We start from the raw sequence: 17,936 nt of genomic DNA on the forward strand, positions 1-17,936 counted from the left end.
GCGTTGCTGGTCTGGAATTGTGAGAACGCTGGTAGTTGTGAGAACGAATCTTTTTACCGATCAGTAATGATCAACATAGAGCTTTGCGTCGGGCGGGAAACTGTTGTTTCAGAACAATATCTCTCTACGTGTCATTACCACGAAGTTTCGAGTCGATTGGGCCTTCGGGATTTGCGAAATGAAATTCGAAAAGTAATAATTGTTCGCTGCGAAACCACCCCACACTGAGTATGAGGGAGGTATTCATCATGGAGCTTTTCGTCGTACGGCACTAAAGTTTCATTTGTGGCCGTACATTTTTTCGGTCCCGTGGTGTCGGGATCTTAAAATTTACAGTCTTTTCTGAGAAGCATGCTTCCACACACCTAGTGTGTCAGTGTCACTAGTCAAAGGGGCCCCCTGTCATTTCAATGACGCATGTATGTAATGTTCCGTTAATGCACCAAGATCGCTTGTAAATATGACATAATTGCAGAATTATCTGTCTCTCATCCACCCTGGCTGCGTCTAGGACATTAGGTTTCGATAGAAACAGCTTGGGCACGTTAGCTTCTCTTCAAATGCAAATATACCACAAGGCGAACACGATCCGGGGCAGAAAATTGCTTTTGAGCTTCTACAGGGGCGCTTAGGGAAAGCCTGCCGGATGGGAGAAACAATATTCCATGATATCGTGAAGAAACCTGATTCATCGTGAAGCACTCCAGGCACATGTGCCTGGATTGCACATGTGCCTGGACCGCGGAACGACTGCAGTCGTTCCGCGGTAACTCTCATTAAGTTTCCTCCAAAAGCTACAAGGTGGTTTGGAGACTACATTCGAGCAGCCCAATAGCGAAAATCTCTGCTTCTCCTACAGCACAAGGCTTAATATGAATTGCGACGAACTGCGGAAATCCGACGATTGCATTGCTTTTTTTTTTTCTTTCAACTAGGTACGGACACGCTCCCCCGGTGGCGTCCTACGACATCCGGCATCCCCGTGTTCAGTACACGAAACATTCTGTTAGCGGCGAAGCGCGGACAGGGGGGAATCCCGCATAGGACGAAGAGGCGCAATGTGCTAATCGCCCTCTCTTGACACTTGCCCCGCGTAACGCTCACCGGCGACGTCGGCGCGGAGCGCTGATCACGTGCTACCGACGTGGCACGCCGCCATCACGGCTGATATGTGTCGCCCCCCCCCCCCCCCCCCCGCTGCCCCGCATGAGGGGGGCATTTCCGCGTGCCAGACAACGCATACGCCTCCCTTTGATATCTCCATCGCTGAGCGCCGCTCCTGCCTATACAGCGACAGGTGGCTTCGAATTATGGGCTATCCTCCAAAAGCAATTGAAGCCTACATCCGTAATCAAGCCAGTGTGAAGTTTCAGGAGTGGCAATTATTGACCAATCGCCCGCCGGCATGTAAAGTATCGTTTCATTGTGTGCGCCGCGCCAAATTGCTTTTTCGATGCCGGCGCGAGATATTAATCTCGCTTCAGGAATGTGCGTGTGTAGGGGGGGGGGGGGGAGGTCTGGGGGCGGGGGGCTGCTGGTACCTGTCGCCGATTGGCAAATACCATGCTCCTGAGGAACAGTTAAATCTGTCCTCTCAATTATGCCTTTAAAGGCGCACGCTACACCGCGTGCTACAGGGAGTCGCCCTCTAACAATCAATGCGCGCCTATATAAAGTGCAGGCTCAGACGTCGCCCCTTCTCTGGAAGCCTTCGAATAGGCCAGCATATTCACGTGGTGCCCGGCGTTACGATTCGCACAAAACATGTATATGAACAAGAGTGCCCAAAATAGCCCCCTCTGGTGTTTCAAGCCAGTGCTCCGGAGATGACATCAACGCAGCTCGGACAAGTACAGTTTATACGCCCTAGAAACTTGGACATTGGCGCGACTTAACGTTCGATCAATGCGCGACACACCACATCACAGCAAAAGAAACTGATATGGTTTGAATCATGCACAAATGGAGAAAGTTGGGAACGGGGCACTCGAGTTGCCGCGATCACGGGGCCTACCCTTGCGACGCCTGTGCTCGTCCATCGGCGAGGAGGCAAACGTCTCGGAAGGATCGGCGAGCCGACAGTTGGCGCAGCAGTGGCAACGTAGCCGAGAAGCCTGGCTCTTTTAAAAGCGTTCGCGGAGCCAGTCGTCGTCGTGAGAGCAGACGAAACGTGGAATGGAGCGTGCGGCGTCTAGTCTCCTGTTGACGTCTAAGCTGCAGCGTCCGTGTACGCGCCACGGGGAGAGGCGTTGCGACGCGAGCGTGCGTGGCGCCAGGTCGGGTGTTGCAACGTCTGCTTCGGAGTCTTCTTTCTCGTATCGTGGCAAAGGGGTGGGAGGGCGTAGGTTTTCTTGCCTTCTTTTCTCCGGGAAGAACAGACTTCTCTCGCTGCGGCCGACACGTGCGCGGCCCGAAGAGAAACACGACGACCGCGTTGACGGTGCCGACGGTCCGAGACAAAACAACAGTGCGGTCAGCTGTCCAGTTTGGAATATGACCGGGAAGGTGGGGAAAAAAACCAGCCAACCGCGGTTGCCGTGCGAAACGAAACAACCACCTAGGGTGCGCAGGGCGGGCGGCGAATGCAACGCTCCCGGATGACGACGATGCCGTGCGCTCGACGGCGACGTCTCGAGCTCCGTATGATCTGGCAGCGGCACGGCGGTTCGTTCGGACTGGTAGGGGGGTGGTGGCTGTGGGAAGGGGACGGAGCGAGTCTCGGTTGCGTCTAACGCGGCCTCACGCGCGAAGCACCACTGCTATGGTGCGCACGGCAGGGCTTCTCCTCGCGTTGGCGGTTTGCGTCCCTGACGCGGAAAAAAAAAAAAGAAACGAAACGAATGAAACGAAAAAAAGAAAGAACGAAAAAGTGTTCGCGTGGCGCCGTCGAGGCTGTTGTACTGCCTGCCGCGTGTTGTACGGCCCTCGTCGTCTCGTTCACGAGTCGACGGCGGGCTGTGCTGCGCCTTTTGCGCCTCTCGCGCACACCGTCGTTTCTTGAAGAGCCGCCGCTTGAAGGAATGACGACGCCGACGACCCCCAAACCGAAACGGTTGTGTGTAGCAGGCCTGCTGCAGAGTTCGGTTCTCTCCACATCCGCCGGCCTTGGCTTCCGAGGGCAACTGGCAATGCGTATACTTGCACACCTGAAAGTTTATGGTTTGACCCGTCTAGCTAGTCGAAGTAAAGGCAGCAGGGGGGGGGGGGGGCTTGTGTGCTTGTACTTTCTCGCTTTTAAATTGTGCACACAGACGGGCGTTGCATCATCAACAGCGGGGAAAAAGTCATTCACGAATTATGCGCGCGAGCGAGGGCAATCTACGTGACTGGATCAACACCACGACGTATGCATGTACACCTACACGCAAGTAGTAGTGTGCAATCCTGGCAAGCCGCCTCCAAAACACGAAGCCTATGCTACGGCGAAATGAGCGAGAGAGCGGGCGAGGAGAGGAGCGCATCTCGTCTGGAATTCGCGAGGGGAGACGCAATCCATATTCAGGTTACGAGCAAAGCGGAGTGACAGTTCCGCTTTGCCGTATATATATCTGTATACGAGAGAGATCGCGCGCGTATAAAGCGAAATAAGCATAAACAAACCTCCGGTGCCATTTCTGAGCAACGCCGTCAAGGTTAGAAACAAACGCAGATAAGATAAGCATTAGCCGCTTATTTCAGCCACTTAGCATTTTATACGCGGTAAGAAGCAGCCGCTGAGAAGATCAGTCTGCGGCAAATCAAAAATCGCATTTTCTTTCTTTTTTGTGTGTGCAGAGCTGTCTTTAAGAAAGTTAAGATTGGTGCGAATGTGGGGCCTTGGGGAATAGAACGTAAAAGAGAGTATCTCTTTGAACGACGGAAAACCCCGTGGACTTCATAAAAAGAAGGCCAACGATAACTAAAAAGAGCGTAGATTGTAATGTGAGACACGGTAAGTGCACGTATAGTGAGAATAAGCCGAGTTCATTATTACGAGAGACGGTGTTCCAACACGTAGTCAGAAATCAGCTTTTAAATCAAAACTCACAACGGCAATATTTTTTTTTTTTTTGTCTTCGCGACAATGCGGTCGCACCTATAAACGACAAAAATTTCTGCCGGCGACAAATCAGACTGTGTCGTAACGAAGACAAAGCGTTAGGTTGGAAAACACAGGGTTATGCTGCTGCTGCGAGAATTTCGTCAAAAAAAAAAAAAAAAAAGAGCAATCTTGTTTCAGCGTGCGCAACAGAAACTTTCGTTGTCTCCGCTCTGACTGCAATGATGCATTCGAGATTATCCGGATTCGCTTGTTTGTGTTCTAAATCGAAGGCGAGAAAGGCCTGTCCAACTCAACTGTGACCGACAACTGTTCATGCGTGACTCACTGCATCATACGGATGATGAATGCAATGCCGTCTAACATGCGTATGCTTCTTTCAAGCCTATTGCGTTGCTTGAGCAACGAGAATGCACAATTTCTACTCACAATTGAAGACAAATGAACGCACTCAGCCCGCCTTCCTCGATCTATTTGTCTCCTTTCAAGTCTGCGAGCAAGCCCGAACAAAATGTACAAGTGCGGAAAATGTGTGGAAATCGACGAGCAACGTACGGCATATCCTGCTTCGCGAAAATTTCCCCGGGTGGTCGCCGACGGTGTGGACAAATTGAAAGGATTCGAACAGGCGCTTAAGCTTTCACCAAAACGCATGCTCGGCGAGCAATAAGGTAACGCAATAAATTATAGTCGACGCTCGTATACGCGAAGTACGTCATTTAACCATGCAGTCTATCAATCTTGCCCGGTGAGACGCGAAGGATCTCCAGTGAAAGTTCCACCAGCTGCTTCGTGTTGCAGACATAGCAACTTTAAAGGCCCACATACTTCACCGGGTGACACTGCTCGCGCCGCCTCATTTGCAAGCCTAGTGATCTATTGTTGGCACTGTCGAATGAATGAAGGCGTTAAACCGTTACAAATCCCACTACGTAACATCTGGCTCGCACGAACACGTCCTCTGGCAGTCCTTCCAGTGGTCGAAACGCTATCGCGCTCTGATTCCCAACAGACACAAACCAACGTCTACGAACTCCAACCCTCCATTCGCGGCCACCACTTCTACGGAACTTGCAATATTGTAGTGAACTATTTCCACGCGCCATTGCAACAGTTCCACTGTTTAATGCACAGGCTCTGTTGTTGGTTCCGCGTAACGACCCTCTCGAGACAATCTCAAATTATTTTTGTTTTGTTCATGACCTCCGAGATAGGGGGGACGTGCCGTTAGCGCGCCGCCCTATCTCAGAGGCCACGTCTCGGCAATTACGCTGGCTTCTTTCCTAACTTGCTACCATTTTTTAAACAAACCAACGGCAAAGATAGCCGTGAACACCGCGTACATGTGACGACCAGGCTTATGCCGAGCTCTATGATTACGCAATCACCCAAGCAACCAAGGCCTCCCCCTCGCTGTCTTCCTTTTATTGCTCGTGCGTTGCCTGCGAGAGACAATGGGTTGTGAGCGCCCTCCACGCGTGATCGCGGGCCATTGCTTTGCCCACGGACGGCCTGTCCGTCGCCAGGCGCACATACCGGCGACGAGAAAACGTATAGCACGGGCCTGACAGCGAGTGTCGTGCTCTTTTGACGCGTGCATGTATTAATACCGGCAGCCGCGTTCGCCGTTGTTTCCCCACACACGGCGGAGGCGCGAGCGCCACGTTTTCACAACGCAGCGAGCGCCTTTGAAGTCGCAAAATAAAGGCGGGGGCCAACAACGAAGACGTGCTCGTGCACGCGCCATAGTGAAACGGGACGCATCAAGTCTCGCGCCATGGAACAATGCGCCGTCGGCCACGGCGTGACTATACAGGTGCGCGGCTTGCTCGCGCGCTGACCGACGCTGTGTTCTGCGCGCGGAGAGAGAGAGAACGAAGCGAGGAGGGGAGGGAACTAACGGCCGGAGAAACGGGCGAGCGACTGGAGGAACGACGTTTCGGCCGCACGACTGTTCTCCTGACCTTTGCGCCGCGCTGCTCTTGACAGGTGCTCCGCTAGGTAGCCACCAGGTGCCTCACGTCGTGGTACGCGCATATTAATGGCACGCGGTGACGCGGCTCCACGTAGCAGCGCCTTCCACGACGAACGCGAGAAACAAACAGAGACCGATCGAGGGCATGCTTTGTTTCTTTTCTCGTGCACTTTTATTTCACTCTCGCGAAGCTCAGCGTAAGTCGTGAAGGTCACTCAAGCGTGATGGTTACGACACGACGCGGCGCGGCATGGCACACGTACGCGCCTCAAGCTGGGTATAAGATGAAAGTATAAGATGAATTTTAGACCGTGTGGTACAGCGCGAAGCGGGACAGGGGATACAGGGGACAGGGAACACCGCTTTGCGCTGTACCAAACAGTCTAAAATGGAAAACCAACTAAGCCAAACCATCAATATAAGATGAAGTCTTCATCTACGCTATTGGAGTTTCAGAGGAGAGGCGATGCAACTTAATGTCGGACTGTTACGTCACATGTTCTACATCCGCCGCCATGGCTCTGAGGGGTGCTGGCTAACACTCCCAAAGCTAACATTTTACTCATAAATGAATGCTGAAGAAAGTTGACTGGATGATGGCCACCCTGCTAAGATTCGGGTTCGGCTCCCACCTGCGGCAAGTAATTTATTCGTCAAAACTTGATTTCCATCTTCATTACATAACAGTAAATTCCCGCTTTGCGTTCCCTGACTTCAATGTCTGTCCATGTACTGCGGTTGTACATAGCAAATTATCGAGCCCCTTGATTCCGCGTATTCCTGCACAAGCCATTTCTGAAAAAAATATTACGCAACTGGGTGACTACCCGGCGAGCGAAACTTGTGATCGCTGCCGAAGGCCGGATGAAACGGGTGTGAGACACCGCTCCTCTTCCTTGTCACTTGTGACCCCGAAGCGACAGGCGACCGCGCGCGCGCTGCTTTGTTCCGTTCATGCGGCGAACGTGATAGCCAGATCTGAACACGACTGGCGAGTCGTGTTCGACAACGCCCCGCATTCGTTAAAGGGGGCGTCAGGCATTCCGGAATCCGCAATGCACAACGGTGTCTTCTTCAAATGGCGAGTACTGCAACTCGAATCCACCCTTTGCAGCGAAGCTCTGTGGCAAACAACTTGCCGAGGTATTTCTCCCCTGATTCCAGAAATATCACAAACTATCTGCGCGTTTTTAATGAAACGACTGTCGCATAAATCAACATGTTCTTTTCCAAAGCAAGATGTCGTTGACCCCTGTCGTTCGTACCGAAGCAAACATGTAGCGCGGAAAATCCGCGCTTGTACGCACCTCGAAATGAGTAGCGATGTGCAACCCCCTGCGCGTACGACGCAATCAAACTAGACGCAAGTTCGCCTGTCGTTTGCCTCAACACTGTGAATAAATTACCCGTAGCCCTTGAACAAGGCAAAAAAGTCAAAACAAAGCGACTTCTCAAAGTCATTGCGTCCGTTTCTCGTAATATATATTTCCCCCTCTTTTACAGCGTTACTCGCGAGTAGTAATAGAGTGGTCGTTTGTTGTGCTATATTGGTGAAATGACAGCAACACTCTTCATCGCACCTATAGCCTTGGCTTTGCCACCACAGACTCGCACGGAGGCAGGCGCATGCATAACGGGGAGGCGGATTCCCGATGCTCTCGCAATCGAGGCAGCCCCACAAAGAAACGAAAGAAGCGACGTCTCCAGCTGCCTCCCGCGAGGGCAGCGATATATAGTATGGGCGATCAAAGCGCGGTCAACCTCGGCGCGACGCCTATTACGGAACGATCAGCCTTGAGAGAAACCTGTCTCGGACGCGCTCTGAGTCCATATGTCTATGCGAGCATGCGAGCGCCGCGTGTCCCCATATAGACTCTCCGAAGGAAGGTCCCGCCGCGAGAAACAAAGAAACAAAAAGCAATCCAGAAACAACGGAAAGAAATAAGGGGGGAAAGGGTGCCAGTGTCGCTTCGGGGAGACCCCATTATACGCGAGTCACCGCGAAGCTATATCTCATCCTCAAGCCTTATTACGGTTCGACGTGGCGCGCGCCGGGGATTCTCATGTTCGCCCAAGTAACACGTCGTGTGCATACGTCATTCGGCGTAGTTCCGGGTGGCGCTGGTGACGTCGCGCTGTTGTAGAACAATAACGCCGGCCGCTGAGACGGATGCTCGGACGCCGTGACTTTCTTTCTTTCTTTCTTTCTTTCGATATTTCGCGGTTGCTTCTTTTTTTCCTCGTGACGTTTACAGACGTACGTACACCAACGATGACTGGAAGTCCTTGCTCTCTCGCCATCTCGCATAATTTGGTCGAGGGGTAACCCCCTGTTTTCAGCGCCGTCCACGAGATAGCGGGGGCGTATGCAGGTAAGAATGGGAGACGAGTGGGGGAGGGGGGGCAGCAGAAATGCTGGCGCGCCTCCGAGAAATTCCTTGATGGAGAAGAACGGGGCAGTAAGGCATTCCGCGCAGCTCGCCCGGCGATTGCGAATCCAGGGCGGTGGATGACTTACCCTTTCTGGCACGCTCGAGCAGGTGACGAAGGCGCCTTCGCAAATACGAGGAGAGCCGTGTGCGCGGTAGCATCTGTCTACGTCTGCGAAGTCGACGAAGTTCAAGGAACGGGATGATACGCTATGCCGGATATTACGCAGGTTGCCTGTCTGCAGTGATCGTTGCAGACTCAGCGCGCTATTAGCGGTGGTTGCTCAATAGGAACGGGTCGCTCAGTAGTACAGCTACTGACTCCAGATATGCGAGGTGCTTGCGTGGTTACTTAGTGCGACGTCATAAGATACGAACGGTAGTACACACTAACGCGTTGAATAATAATCATGCGATTACTGCACCGACACTGCCCTGAAACAAATCAGGTGCGTTTGAGGCCGAACATGGCAACCGTTCGGCCTAAAAGGGCTCACTAGCCAGCGGCTAGTGAGCCCTTTTAAAAAGCAGACGCTACCACAATGTAAGGGTTTAGTGTATGACTTATGTGGCCAGTTATAATAAATCCAAGTGGCCCTCCCTACCACCATAACCGTTCTTTGTTTCTACCACTCAAGCCGAGACGACGAAGTGTCTTCTTGACAGAACGCTTGTTTCTGTGCTCTCTGCATTTTTGGTGAACTCTTTGCCTTTCGGGGTGCCTTACCTCCCCGTCTTGCGACCATGGACGCGGAGCATGCCACAGGCCCTCCTGGCCAGAAGTCATCACGGCTGTCAACCGCAAGGAAGCGAGTTGGCTCCCCCAGCGACACCGAGGACACCGAGCTGTACTCTATGTCGGAAGACGACTCATCCGACGACGGCTTCATACCCGTCCGGAGTAAGAGGGCGAAGAGAAAGATCGCCAACACAGCGCCGTCACCTCCTGCGAGCACTACGACTATGAAGTCAAGGCCTGCGCGCTGGCCACACGTCATCATCTTTATGCCGGAAGAACCGTCAAGCAACCTACGGTTGCTGAACAGGCAAGCCCTATCCATTTTTCTGGAACGTGCGGTGCCGGATCAAATTAAAGACATCAGAATAAACCCACGCAAGAATATACTCGCCATAGACGTGTACAACGCGAGTGCGCTTGGAACACTTCAAGAAATCACGGAGCTTGGCGGAATCAAAATGCGCCCCTTCATCCCGATCGACGACACATCGATAGCCGGTGTAATTTACGACATTGACATTGCCATTCCCAATGAAGATTTACCTAGCCTCATCAAGCCGGCAAACGAGGGCACGATCATTACGCAAGTGCGCCGTCTTGGGAATACGCGCTGCGTAAAAGTAATCTTCAAGGGGGATTGCATACCCTCCCACGTTAAAGTCGGACATTTTCGACATCCAGTTCGACCATTCATCCAGAAGCCGCTTCAATGCCATCAGTGTTTCAGGCTAGGACACGTAAAGGGCGTGTGTCCGAACTCGCTTCTGTGTCCCCGTTGCGCTGAACCTCATGCAGAAGTGACCTGCGGTGCCACAGTTCTGAAGTGCGCCAACTGTAGCGGCCCTCACGCAGCCTCGTCGAAAGACTGCCCCCGCATCAAGAGGGAGCGCGCGGTTCTGAAGCAAATGGCCAGAGACAATTCGGCCCACAGGGAGGCAGCCGAAGTAGTCCGGCGTCGGCGTCGACGTCGGCACCGTCGTAAGTCTTCAAAGAAGGCGCATGAGCGAAGCGATAGTACCCGCTCCACTACGGTACCACTTAGTCGCGACGCGATAGGGCCCACCACTTCCACGAGGGCATCAGATAAGACTCTTTCTTTAGAGGAATGGCCTACGCTACCGAGCCGCTCCCTTGCTAAGGAACCTCAGAAGGTCACAGCGCCACCGGAGCCTTCTCCGGCCATTGATGATTCACCTAAAACAGATCAAGTCATCTCGGTGCTACGTTCCCTCATGGAGGCCATCCGAACGATTTTAGTTGAGCTGGGGACACCGTCTGCTCGAAGCGCACTTAAAGTGCTGGACGCCTTAAGCCCAGTGCTTGAATCCCTCAACTAGAAAGATGGCTACCCATACCCCATCCTTCCGAAAAGAAGTCAAGGCAGCGTCCGTCATGCAGTGGAACGCCAGAGGGCTAAAATCACGAATTTCAGATTTCCGTCAGTATGTGTACACCAATGTGTTTCCACTCATCGTCATTTGTGAGCCCAACTTGTCGAAACCAATCAGCCTGTCAGGGTACGAATGTTTCATGTCATCAACAAATAGTGCATGCAGCAAAATCATCATTTTTGTTCGTCGGGAACTCACCTATGTTTTGCAACCGATTGCGCCCCACGACGACAATCAGTATATATGCGTCACAGTTAAAAAGCACAAACTCTTGTTTACTCTCATAGGCGTGTATATATCGCCTTCCAACAATTTCGACACTAAAAGATTAGCGGATATCTTGAGTGTTTGCCCCGCTCCATGGGTCATCATAGGAGATTTCAATGCACACCATCCAGCATGGGGAAGTACAAAGACAAATGCAAGAGGACGAAGATTATCAAGCATCGCCTACAACTATGGCCTTACTCTCTTGAACGATGGTAGCCCCACCTTTCTTCGAGGCGTGACATACGGCAGCTGCCTCGACCTTGCTTTTGTCTCCAACTCTCTCGCCAGATATGTGAAGTGGTTTCCGGATATTGAGACCCATGGGAGTGATCACATTCCCACCTATCTGAACATCAAAGGCTTGATGTCTAGATCTGGCCCACGGAATACCATTCGGACGATTCAATGGGCCAACTTCAAATCTGATATGGAAGATGCCTGCAGCGAGGGCCTGCCCTCTGGGTTAGAACAAACAATTAAAAATACGATGCGGAACGCCACTCGCATACTGACGATCTCTCACACGCGAAACGACTTCGACATAGAATTAGAGCGACTTCGCGCACTTCGTCGCCGGGCGGAACGTCGATATCGGCGTACAAGATCAATCCATGACCTTAGGGCAGCCAGGAGGATACAAAAGAAGATTCAGCGTCGAATGAATAGATTAGCGTCGGAACGTTGGGCAACGTTTTGCCAAACACTCGACCCCCGCAAGCCACTGTCTCACATTTGGAAAACGGTGCAAGGTCTGCGTTGCCTTCCGGAACAGCGTTTTCCATTCAAGGCACTCGCGCTTTTCCAAGGGCGGCAAGACATCGATGTCGCAGAAGACTTTTGTGTGCGAATGGCAGACCAAGCGACACGCCCAGATCCTCCAGCCCGAGATGATGTCCCCCATTCCCGAGATTGCCGCATGGACCTTCCTTTTACAATGGAGGAGCTCGAGGCGGCACTAGCTCTCTGCAGGCGCTCATCATCTCCGGGTCCAGATGGTATATCATACCGAGCCTTGTGCTATCTCGGAGAATCCGCACGGACAGCACTATTGAGTCTCTACAACACCTCATGGCAGGAGGGAAATGTTCCTGACGAATGGAAAGTGAGCCGCCTGGTGCCAATATTGAAGCAGGGCAAATCCCCACTAGAGCTCAGCTCTTACCGCCCGATAGCGTTGGCCAGCTGTGTAGGAAAGATAATGGAACGGATGATCCTTGGCCGCCTGGAATGGTACCTTGAACACTACAAGATTTATCCGAGTTCCATGGCTGGTTTCCGACGTGACCGCTCTTCCATCGACAATGTAGTTGATCTCGTTTCATATGTCCAGCACGAAAGGTCCCGTAAACGTTTATCTGCAGCTTTATTCTTAGATGTGAAAGGGGCATACGATAACGTATTGCATGAGGCTATTCTCGACGCTCTTGTGACGGTTGGCCTAGGTGGCCGAGTATTTTTATGGATTGCAAGCTACCTATCTGCAAGATCATTCTATGTATTAACTGACGATGGCCCAACTACGCGACGCTATACCAGCAAGGGCGTTCCTCAAGGCGGTGCTCTCAGCCCGACGCTATTCAACCTCGCTCTTATTGGGCTTGCTGAACACTTGCCAACTACCACCAAAATTTCAGTATACGCAGACGACATCTGTCTCTGGACTTCGGCAGTCACACGTCCTCAGATACGTGCACGGCTTCAGAGAGCGGCTACTTTGACAGCGAGCTACTTGTGTGAACAAGGTCTCAGCATATCGCCAGAAAAATGCGCCCTAGTGGCGTTTACTCGCAAACCAATGACGCCTTATGTCATCTCAATCAACGGGCGGACCATTTCCTATGTCAGAACCTACAGATTTCTAGGCGTAATTATCGACCGAGACCTCTGTTGGAGCCCGCACGTGGCTTACATGAAACGACGCCTAACAGCAACCTCCCAGTTGTTTAAATACCTGACAGGAAAGACGTGGGGGATGTCAGTAGACGCAATGCTGAGACTCTACAGAGCTCTCTTTCTCGGTTTTTTAAGATACAGTCTACCTGTACTGAACAACACCTGCAAGACAAATATTCGTGTTCTGCAAGCAGCGCAAGCTCAAGCACTCAGAGTTTGTCTTGGTTTGCCGAGATGCACGTCAACTGAGGCAACTATTGCGATTGCTCGGGACCATCCAATGCAGACTCACATCACGGTGGAAACCCTGAGAACGCATATCAGACATTTGGCACGGGCCCCCTATCACCACCTTGCAACACTACCTTCAGACAGGCACCAAGCATCATTCTCAAAAACTATTATCAAGTACAACGACAAACTTCCCTCGGGCTTCACCGCTGCATCTAAACCATCGATGCCCCCTTGGTGCCTTGTCAGCCCCACAGTCCATCTCAACGTGCCAGGAATCGGGAAAAAGTCTGAGCTGTCGTCGCCTGTGCTGAAACAACTGTCTCTGCTTCTTCTGCACGAGAGGTACGCAGACAGTGCACATATTTATACTGACGGTTCCACAAACATCCAGTGTTCGTCCGGTGCTGCAGTCGTCCCAGAAAGAGGTATTACCATCAGCTTTAGGACTGACCACCCAACGACATCTACATCTGCGGAACTAGCTGCTCTTCGAGCTGCACTTTGTTTTGTCAATCGGGAACCACCTCGACAATGGTCAATTTTCAGCGACTCAAAGGCAGCCCTACAATCTGTACTATCAGCTCTGCGTCGCGGGCCATCTGAACAGCTCGTATTCGATATTAGATGCCTACTTCATACATCACATGAGAAAGGACATCACGTGACGTTTCAGTGGCTGCCAAGTCACTGCGGCGTCATCGGAAATGAAGACGCCGATAAAGCCGCTCGGACAGCTCTTGAAGACACACAGGAAGAGGCCATACCACTTTCACGTTCCGACGCAGCCAGCAGACTTCAAGTGCTTGCACAGGAGATCACGCTCTCTCTATGGTGCACACCAAGCAGCCAGACCAACCGCAGCGATCATCAACACGACCTGCCCTCCTTGATGCATCTCTGTATGCCAACCGGACTCCGCCGAAGTGAAGCCACCCTGCTTTATCGCTTATGGCTAGGGGTGGCCTTCACGAAATCTTACTCGTTTCGCATTGGAATGGCCGACAACGCTCTCTGCAATGCCTGTCATTGCGAGGAGACGCTGGAACACATTCTGTGCGACTGTCCTGAATATAATGTTCAGAGACAGTCCATGGCGTCCGTTCTAGCGCACCTTGACAGTAGACCATTGTCAGTTGCAACCATTTTCACATATCGCCGACTGAAGACATCGCAGCTGAAGGCGACGAAGGGACTACTTCGGTTTATGAAGGATACGGGCTTGGACAAGCGACTGTGACAGTGATGTCACGTACCACACAAGAGTGACAGACTGTAACCAACGATGTGTGTGCCGTGTTATGTGCCCTCTATCTCTTCTCCCCATCTTTCATCCCCCCCATCCCCCTCCCATGTGTAGGGTAGCAAACCGGTTTGGCAAAACTGGTTAACCTCCCTGCCTTCCTTCTCCACTTTTTCCTTCCTTCCTTCCTACCACTCAAGCCCAGTTCATAGTATTACAGCTGCACATTTACATAGAACGGGCTGCTACGCCGACGCCGCTTCTGCCTGTGACCTAAGTAATGGCGAACCTGAGGTACAAGCAGCGAAAGCATGCAACCGCTAATTATGCACATTTTCATGGCCGGCAGAGAAGCCTCCCGGATGGGTGCTGCTCCGCAAGCTCTGTGCGAACGGCCGAGTAGTGTCGTGACGCTCCGCAGTACTATAGAGACCACGTAGTCAGCCCCCGCTGCGCTTAGCACACGCCGCGTTATCGGTCAAGACGGGTATAACAATACCGGACCGGGGGTGGAACGCCCGCGTTTTGTGCTGAACGGAGGCCAATGCCTCAGGTTCTTTGCATATGAATGGTCGTGCATACCGACGGCATACTGCTGCTACTACACCCTCTGGCAAAAGAATGGCGTCGACATCATCACTGGTATCCCATATACACTCATCAGCGATATTATCCGTATCACCGTAGCCTTGACGCTTGCCCTCGAAGGGCTTTGCAAATTTGCGCCCACATGCAACGCACGCTGGCACGACCAGCGCTCTGGCTGCGGTCTCAGATTCTAAGTGGCGCATTAGTCACACGTCGGGTCGCCCATTGTGTAGGAAACCCGAATCCTCGTGGCGCGTATATTCAAATGGACGAGGTGATTCTAGCACGGCCTTCGAGGAAAGCGAGCGATTGCCTCACGTATCATTATCTCAAAGATCACGAAATGCACGAACCGGTCGACTTGTTTTAAGGGGAAAGATGGCCGAAGAAAAAACGCGGCTGGCTTTGAGAGACGCTTTGCCACTGAGGTCCGTGCCTCACGACTTTGCTCCTTCGTGGAAGTTACAAGCGCCGTCTGAGATAGCCCACCACGTCGGCTTAGAGCTGCCGATGTGGTTGTACACAAAGCGACCACCACCGCGACGTGTAACGGAAGAGCGATTCAGAAAGATGGCTCGCAGATGCGGAGTGACCGCGGTTTCTCGGTCAACGCTTGGGCTTTGCTGCAGTTACTCAGGCCAGTAAATACCGTTGCTTTCGACTCGGAATGAAGGAACTTGTGCGGTTGGCAGGTAGTTGTTGCACCTTCAGCAGATACCTTGTATTTTGAGCTGATACGAAGCAATCGCCAGCTGTGGTCAAGCGCAGCGCGAAGTTAAACGGCATAATTTTCTCACGATTAACACTAATACATGGTATTTCCGTCTCGCAGGCGTTATCTGTGCGCGCCAATCAGAGGCTTGCGAAACGTTTGCAAGTCGCACGCATGTTATACAAGCTACGCAATAATAAACATTAATGAGGGAAACACTGGGCTTTTTTTTTTTACTTCTCTTTCTTATCGTACGAAACGCCAGTCCAACGACGCAGAAACTTCCGACATTCCCGCTCATAATAGCGGTTTAATTCCTGCCCTTGAGATACATTCTTCCCCTACAGCTGTCCGAAGAAAAAAAAAGAAAAAAAAAAGAAAGACGCCAGGCTCGCTTCTCAACGAGGAATCAAAAACAAAACAAAAAATATCGTAACTAGACACCAGCAAACGACAACTCTGGCTACACGTCTGTCTCCCTTTCCCTCTTTATCTCCCTCTTATTCTGCCTGCATTCCTTTCCTTCAGCTGACACAAAAGTATAGCGAACAAATGCGATGTCATGATCATGTCTCATTAGCACGACGGCGTGGCGTGATGTAGAGGGAGCGTGCGCCTATGACGCGCAAAAGTAAAGATAGAGAGAGAGTGAGATAAAATATGCCGCTTACGACCGAGCGACTACGGTGGCTATAGAGCGAAGTCGTAGGTGAGAGGAGACGGATAGGAAGGACAGGCCGCGGAGGACAGTCGTAGCTCGAAGCGAAGCTAAAAGCGGCCCGCTCATTTCCATGCAAATTGCTCTCTCCCCGTCGTGCGTCCACCCGCACTAGCCGTCTCGCATGCGATCGCAACGAACGAGGGAGGACCGTCGGCGCGCGGGCAAATCTGTTGTAACGCATTACGCAAGCGCAGACGGAACAGAAATAACGGTAATTTAAGAATATAAGTTTATCCGTGCAAGGGGCGGGTGTGTGTATATAGGAAATGGAGAAGGTGGAAGGGGTGGGAGGAATGCAGAACAGTCGAAAGAAGCATTTATTACGTGACAGATTCGCAAGCGCCGTCGCACTTGGAGATGACGCGGAAACGACACCGCGTTTACGTACGCGCGAACGTTATCGTCACCGATGACAGACAGCTTAGTTTCAAGGGCGCAAAAGGCCAGTGTGCGTATATTAAGGTCGTAAGCGTGGAGTGCGCACGCGCAGAGCGCTCTAAATGCGGGCACTGCAGCGGGTCTACAATATGGCGGCGCACACACATGCGTGCTTGAGTGTCGCGCAAAAAAGGCGCATGCGCATATGTACAGTGGGCAGCCTTGCGTGAGAGCATTCGCTGGTGCCGCGCCAAATAATTTCTAATTAAGGGCGAGAGAGACTGAGGCGAAACTGTACCGCAGCATTTGATGAAAGCGACCAGCGCACTGTCACCTCCCGCTGCGTTTCCCTTTCCGGCCGCCAGTCGCCGCCCCAAGCAGTGACCAGCTCACGGAATCGCCATGGACCATGCCTATGTGCCAAATGAGCACCCACGCCTGCACAGAAGGCACAAGGCGAACAATTCCGACTCCATCCTTCTCTTAAGCGGGGCCGCCGCTTGCTCGTGCCAGAATTAGCTCCCTCCTGCATAAGCGACGACCGGATCTGTCTCGAAAAGCGTGACGCGTAGGAATGTTAGCCGCTGTTGAATGAAACAAAGGGAAAGATGCAGTGCGCAGATTACAAAAGAAAGTGGGCACAGTCCTTGCCACACCCAGGCGAGCCTCGTGAGAGCTACACCGTCGCGCGCGTGTATACCGAGCTTCACTTCGCATACTGTGAAACGCGATGCCCGGCTGGAGGAAAAGGACAAAAACGTGTTACGGCGAGGCGTATCAGAGAGAAAACTAAAGGCTGCCTCCGTGCGGACTATGTTGGACACAGTCCACCTGGTCCGCGATGCATCCAAGGCCGCGCAGGGATAGAAAAGAAACGCCGCCAGAGCCGGCAGAGCGCACGCAGTCGCCAATGGCCTGGCAATCGGGCCACGTTATGCAAATCGTGCAGCGGCTATGAAACCGACCGGCGAAGTTGCAGAAAGCGAGCCGCCTGCACTTAGTGCCAGACGCCGGGCGGTCCATCTGAGGACAGTGCGTTTCGATGTCATGCAGAGCGCGACTCGCGCCTTCTTACACGCAGTTTCCTCGCAGAGCCGCGTGTTGTGTTTTTATCTCTGCGAGAGCGACCTGCCCCCCCCCCCCCCTCTCTCCTTAACCCCCACCCTTATACCGCAAGCAAGCCCGTCGAAAGAACAAGAAGTAGATACACTTCGCGAATTCGAATGCGGTGACTGCGAGCGTCGAGGGCGGGTAGTAAACGAGTCTCCAATCACGACACTATCTCGCTGAAGTGTGCATACACGCAGTTGCGCACCGCCGCACGATA

General features: G+C 52.4%; 1 protein-coding gene across 2 annotated transcripts in view; it reads right to left on the reverse strand.

Moving 5' to 3' along the window:
- Nucleotides 1–17,936, reverse strand: part of Tsp74F (Tetraspanin 74F) — a 420,355-nt gene that overhangs the window by 18,896 nt on the left and 383,523 nt on the right. The window lies entirely within an intron of this gene.

This window comes from Dermacentor andersoni, chromosome 4, assembly GCF_023375885.2.
Source record: "Dermacentor andersoni chromosome 4, qqDerAnde1_hic_scaffold, whole genome shotgun sequence".
Taxonomy (NCBI): domain Eukaryota; kingdom Metazoa; phylum Arthropoda; class Arachnida; order Ixodida; family Ixodidae; genus Dermacentor; species Dermacentor andersoni.